At 41.5% G+C, this 7,231-nt stretch overlaps 1 pseudogene; it reads right to left on the bottom strand.

Annotated features, from left to right (window-relative positions):
- Nucleotides 1-6,104: 6,104 nt before the first annotated feature.
- Nucleotides 6,105-6,509, bottom strand: LOC121144956 (annotated as a pseudogene).
- Between the last annotated feature and the right edge of the window lie 722 nt (nt 6,510-7,231).

Below are 7,231 nucleotides of genomic sequence, written 5' to 3' on the forward strand. Positions count from 1 at the left end.
CATTTTGATTGCAGAAAGCATACACTTTTTCTATAGGAACTGGAAATGTTTTCCCATCCTCAAATTTTGTGCGCACCAGGGCAGCTTGGGTTTCAAATCTGAAACTAGTTCTCTAGACGGAGCGCATGCTGTTTGAGGGAGCGGCAACGGAAATACTCAGTTCCTAGGAACAGGAGGGCTGCAGGTGTCAGGAGTGGGAGATGGGGTGGTGATGCTGTGCACGGTGATAGGCTGGTCAGCAGCCACAGCTTCATGGGTCTCATTCTCTGTCACCCTCGTGGATAATATGGTTGATCAGCCTGTACGTTTCCCTGAATTTTGTTTTTTTTTAGTGAGATGACATTATCAGACTTTTAGAAATCTGTTCATTTTATAAATTTTTTTTTTAGTGAATTCCATTCTTGTATTAAAAGTTGCTTTTATTCCACACATTTAAAATAAGACTGAGGCAGTAAAGGAATTCGCTCAACAAATATAAGGTCAGACATCAGATTTTTTTCTCTGCCACTTTTTATTTTTTATTTATTTAAAGAGAACATGTTTTATGTGTTTGATATATATGATTTTAATAGCATAATGACATTTGACACTCTCTCTTCCCTCTCTTCCTCACGCCTATGTTTGTCCTTTAATCCTTCCTTATTTTTGAATTTTTATGATATCCCTTTAATTAAATTATAATTACAAGCTTAAACTTTCACTAAATAAAGAATTCACAAGTAAAACATAGAAAAAACACTATTCCTTGAAAGTATAGACAAGGGATAGAAAAAGTAATCAAATCTCATAATGTTGATTTTGCTCATAAACTTTAGTATGTACATTGGTTATCACAAACTAGGGAAAAATAGTATTTGTCTTTTATGGATTTAAGTTATTTCATCAAGCATAATGGTATCCAATTGCATCCTGTTTTTTTTTTTTTTGTGGAAGGATTTAATCCATTTTATGGCCAAGTAGTACTCCATCTTATCTATAAATATCCATGTGTTTATGCATACATACTTTATTCGGTCATCAGCTGATGGACATTTGGATTAAATTCCATATCATGGCTACTGTAGGTTGAGCCGCTATAATCATGGAGATACAGACACTCCTTCATATGCTAATTTTATTTTCTTTGGTAAATTCCCTGGAATGGATGGCTATGTCATATGGTACACCTGTTTTCAGATTACTGAGGACTGTCCATGCTGTCTTGCATAATTGTACTGGCTTACATTCCTGCCAGCATTGTGTAAGTGTATTTGCCATGTATCCTCACCAATATTTACTATTTTTTGGAATTCTGGATGATGACCATTTGAACTGTAAATCTACACTGTTGTTTTCTTTGCACTTGCCTGATTGTTAGTGAATGTGAGCAAGTTACCAGCCTTCTGTTGGCCATTTGTATTTCATTCGTTGAAAAACTCCTGTTTTCACCCTTATCCTGCTATTTAACAGGATTGCTTCTTTTGCTTGTTGACTTTCTTAGGCTTCTTTTACATCCGGTGTATCAATCCTTTATGAAAATAATGGTTTACAAACATTTCCCCCTGTTCTTTCATTTACTCCTTTATCACTTCCTTCTTGATGTAATCCCATTTGTTGGTTTTTGTTTTTATTTCCTTGAGTCTTATCCAAGAAGTGCTTGCCTGTGCCAATATCTTGCAATATTTCCTCTATTTTCCTTTGGTAATTTGATGTTTTCAGGCGTTATTTCTAGCTCTTAGATCCACTGTGAGTTGTTTCTGAATACAGAGATTTATTTTGCCCAAAATCATTTCTCAAAGAAACTTGTTTGTCCTTAGATTTAGCTCATATGCCAGAGATTACTTAATGTTCATGTTAATTTGGGGAATCTGTAGTCTGTTCCATTGGCAGACATGTCTGTTTTTGTACCAGTATCAGGTTGTCTTAGTTGTCCTATAATATGTCCGGAAATCCTTTTTTTTTTTTAAGATCTGGAAGATAAATTATTCTAAAACTATTCAAAAAAATTGAAAAGGAAGTCACACTTTCAAACTGATTCTGTGGATAACTGATAACTTGATTCTAAAACAAGATAAGGGCATAACGGAAATATATTATTGACTATTGACTATTAGCCCTCATGAGCATGAATGGGAAATCCTTAACATCGCTGTTAGTGTTTCCTAACAAATTGAGCCTAACAGCATATGAGAACACTGATTCACCATCATGTCTGCTTTGTCCTAGGGATACAGATTAGAGTCAACAAAAGCAAACCGATTATATAATACATCTCACCAAAAAAATCGAGGATAAAATCACGTCATTTCAAGACATGCAGAAAAAACATTCAATCCAATTCAGAATCAATACATGATACTCTCTGTAATCAGATGCAGAAGAAACATTTTTGAATAAAAAAGATTATGTATGACAAACCCATATTCAGCATCTTATTGACTGGAGAAAGGCTGTAATCCTGTCCACCAAGATATGTGATAAGTCAGATGTCTACTTTCACTACAATAAAATACTAGAAGTTTTTATTCAGAGACATTTAACAAAGGAAAGAAAAATTCCTAAAAATAATAAAGGGGGAATTCAAATTATCCGTATTTGCATGTGACAGGAGTTACATAAAGAGGATAAGAAGGTTTCACTCACTTTTACGTTACTTTGAAACACACACAATTTAAAAATTGTGTTTTAAAAACATGATTGAGTAATGATTAGGCAATTAAATCCGAGTGTCTATATGTTGGACATAGTGGGAGAATGTTGACAGAGCATTTCTGAGACCTACATCATCAGCAATTTACTGGAAGGCAGTCTCCTTGAAGAGTCACTAGCCTGATAAGTGCACTCCACTCAGATCAAACAGTCTTTCATGATGAAAGTATCTCCACCTCACCAAACTCAAACCGGCGAAGAAAGATGATAAAAGACATATTTGCCTCAAGATATATAAAGTCCTGGCCCTGCAGAGAGCAAATTGAAAGAAAAAGGCAAAAGTTAGTAAGTTGCTTTGACTTTCTACTAAAAAAGTTAGCAAATGATTATATTCCTTCTGTTCTTTCTCCTGATTCACTAAAACTCCAGTTACCTTACTCAAGGATTTGGCTAACTACAAATATCTGTATAATTTGTGTGTATATGTGTAATGAAATCTTTTGACAGGATTTTTTTCATGAACTTTTCATGTTAAAGAATGTGTTTTGATTTTGTGTTAGTAATTTGAGTGTAGCTGATGCTTAAATGTGTCTATACTAAAACAAATTGAATCCACATGATTATCACTGAAGCTAAAGCAATTTAACACATTTTGACTTTGAAATATTCTAGTTGAAAAGTGTGACATTTATGATTGTACTATCAACTAATGCTGTAATAGGCCACTGTGTTGCAGGTAGGAGAGGGAGCTGAGACCAAGTAGTTCAAAAGAGGGAAACCAGAAGGCATGTCTGGGTCAGGCCAAGGCAACCACCAGCTACATAACAGATTTGGGCTGGGTTAAATAAGATCACCCACTGGCACACAAAAACTGGACCTGGGTGGAGTAGGGGGTGGAATGCCTGGCTGGACTAGTTCCGCCTGTGGGTGTCACAGCCAGGATGAGCAATCTTAGGCTGGGCTGCAGCACCCTCTCTCCTTTGCCCCAATCCCAAATGTGAAAGAACCAAATGTCAGGGAAAATCTTGTAGGGAACTTGTGGGGTCACCTCTGTGGGGCTGTAACATACACTAGAACCAGGACAGCATATGGGTCATGTTAAGCCAAGCTAAGCTCCAACACCAGTGAGGGCTGAGATTATGGGTGGGCCATGGCAGGCTGGTTTGAAACACCTGCCAACGTATGCAGAATCTGATGCTGGGGATGGGCTGGCTATCAGAACTCTGTGTACTCCAGTATTGTGCTGTAGCTCTCACTGGGGAGTATGGGAGAAACAGCTGTGGGAAGACCTAACTGGGCAAGGCTACAGCACCCATTATTATGTATACAGCCTGAGTTTGGAGAAGGCCAGGCTGGGCTAGGCCCCAGCTACCACTGGCAGTTGTGATACACAGAATGGATGTGGGACAGGCCTTGCCAATGTGACACCCACTGGGTCAAATGAGAGAAGATCTGGGGGCAGGCAAGGCTGAGCTAGGAGTGCCAGGAGTGGGTGTTGGCCATACAGGTTAAGCTACAGCATATATCAACATATGTCTGCATCAAATCTGGGGGCAGCTGGGGATGACACTATATAGAACATACATTAGCACGACTGAGAGCCAATACAGGGTGCAGGTCAGGCTGGATTGGACTACAATCCAGTTCACACTCACCAGTTCACATAAGGGCTGTGGTTGGCCAGGCTGGGCTAGGCTACTATACTCTCAGGTAAGAGCTGGGATTGGGGGTGAGTTGGCTTGAATTAGACAATTGCACATGCTGGCAAATGCCAAAGCTGAAGGCTCGTCATCTCAAAGTAGGTTGCAAGACCTGCTGGCTTATGAAAGACCTTGAGCTGGGAGTAGGTCTGGTAGTGGAACATGGGGACTCCCTTGCTGGACCACTTCTTCCACTAGTGAGCCTGAGAACTGGGACTGGGAATTGACCAGTCTGGGGGCAGGTCAGCTGGGCTAGGTTTTCACACCTTCTGGCATGCATGAGAGTCAGAGTGGATATGGACCAGCCAGGCTATGCCGCAGCACCTACTGACAAGTGCTGGGATTGATTATAAGTCATGACAATCTTGACTGCAGGGCCATCCGGCAGGCACAGATCTGGAATTGGTAGTGAAGCTGGTAAGGAAATATGGAGGCTTCCCCAATGGGCTGCAGCTGTCACTGGTAAGCATGGGATCCAAGACTGGGGGTGGGCCAAGCAAATCAAGGCAGCAACCCCCATCAGTATACATGTGGGCTGGGCCTGTGGTCAACTCAACCTGTAGCACCCATGGATGTGCTACAAATAGTATGCAGTATGGACTGGGCTGGACTGTAGTACATGATAGCACACATATAAACCAGGGCTGAAGGTGGGCCTGGTGGGGGTTATTGGAAATTGCCTCAATTATGTCCCAACACTGCTGGTTTGTGTGAAGGCTAGGCCTATGGTAGGTTGGGCTGGGCTAGGTTGCAGCACCCGTCAGCTTGCGTGAGAGATAGGAATGGGATGGGAACTGACCAGGCAGCTTCAGCCACTGGTACGTGCATTGAGAGGTATAAGTAATGGACATACTCTGGCACTACACTAGCCAACACACACAAGATCCAAGTCTGGGGCCCGGCGCAGTGGCGCAAGTGGTTAAGGTCCTCGCCTTGCACACCTGGGATCCCACATGGGTGCCAGTTCTATCCCCAGCAGCCCCGCTTCCCTTCCAGCTCCCTGCCTGTGGCCCGGGAGAGCAGTCGAGGACGGCCCAAGGCTTTGGGACCCTGCACCCATGTGGGAGACCCGGAAGAGGCTCCTGGCTTTGGATCAGCATAGCGTTGGTCACTTGGGGAGTGAATCATCGGACGGAAGGTCTTCCTCTCTGTCTCTCCTCTCTATATATGCGCCTTTCCAATAAAATAATAATAATAATAAATCTTAAAAAAAAAGATCCAAGTCTGAGATCACATTGGGAGAACTCCCAGTTAAACCACTGGACTCAGTCCTGAGCCACAGGGAAAATTACAATATATGTGGTCTGAACTTGGAGTGCATATATTAAGATTTGACCTGTTCGGTTGCTGATGCCATGTCCAGATGCATGTGGGGGACATGACAGGCAGCTCATCTAAGTCACCAAAGCACATCAACTGCCTCATTAGATACTGGAAAGCACAACGAAGTAGACAATTCTCTTGGTCAAGCTTTGCAGCACGATCCGAAGTCTCTGGATCCGCTAAGATGGACTTGACCAGACAATAGACCTTGCAGGGATTTTCTCAACCCTGGAGCAATGAAACCAACAATTCAGAACTTTCAAAACCACTCAAGTGACCTCCTTGGAACATTCTTTCCCTTACCGTGGTCTCTAAGGTATTGTCAGATTACTGCTCCTCATCCATGGAAGCTGATATGGTTTGACAGTAAGCAGTGGCCCAGCACTCCTGGAGCTCTGCAAAAGCCAAGGCTGGACCAGCAGGACAGTCTTTCAGCCAGAGCTGGCTGCCCCGTCACCTCAGCAGTTTCGGGTTTACCATAGGGAGCTGCACCCCAGAAAGCTGTCCGTGGTCAGCTGAGTGACGGAAGACGATGCGACTCAGCCTCCAGCGCCTCTTCATCCCATGTGGCTGGGACGTCATGCCGCAGCGGTTTCTGATCCTCACAAGACAGCTGTCCCGCGGAAGGGCAGCAATTTCTTCATCAGCCACTTTCTGAAAATCCTTCGGTAAAATGGTGTTCTTCCCGAGTAAGTTGATTCTTAGCCTCTCATTTGCGAACTCGTAGGCCAATGTCCGGCTCTTCACATCACTCAGCATTCTTCAGTCTACACAGTAACCTCGAACTTGAAGAGAAGCAGATAAGGGAGCCACCTGCTTCAACTTGCGCAGCAGCGAGCCCACCATGGAGGCCGCCATGCTGTGGAAACAGGAGAAAAATAAAACTGAAACACTTGTCCACGTCACCTTCTTCCATGTCTCAACTCTGTTCATTCTAATCAGAGACTCACCTGTGCATGCATGCTTCTCAATTTTATAAACAATATTAAAACGAAAAAAAAGAAAAAAAGAAAAAAACTTGTCTCTCCGAAATACATTTGGTGAAGTTTGATTTTGCGATATAATGTGCTTTTTTCCTTTGACTAAGTGAGTTGCATGTTCACACTAAGTCTGAAATTTGCATTTGACTTCCTTGTCTCCCCAGGATAGGAACAGCTATTAATTGTTATTATGAATATAATTTCCATTTAAATAAAATAAAATGTGTCAATTAATTTAGAAATACAGATTTAATTGTGTAGGGCATATTTACGTGCATCTCCAAATAAAAACAATAAATATATATGAATTTTTGAAATAAATGTAAATAATAAATTGATCTTCAGTGTTAGCCTGAGTGTAAGATTTGCTATTGTATTGAATGATAGTGCTCATTGATATGCACATTTATTTTGCATTTAGTAACATTTAGGGCACTTCTGTAGTAGTTTTGTAGGGTGTATTCTCTTTTTCACAGTGATCCCAAATAAGTCAGCTGATGTTTAAATACTGCAGATGCATCTAACACATGAAAATTCAAAAACATTTTGCCTAGGGAACTGAAGAAATCCCATAATAATTAAGGTGCATTACTTAGTTTT

This window comes from Ochotona curzoniae, unplaced genomic scaffold (genome assembly GCF_017591425.1).
Source record: "Ochotona curzoniae isolate NIBS_2020 unplaced genomic scaffold, NIBS_Ocur_1.0 scaffold_3208, whole genome shotgun sequence".
In the NCBI taxonomy this organism is placed as follows: Eukaryota; Metazoa; Chordata; class Mammalia; order Lagomorpha; family Ochotonidae; genus Ochotona; species Ochotona curzoniae.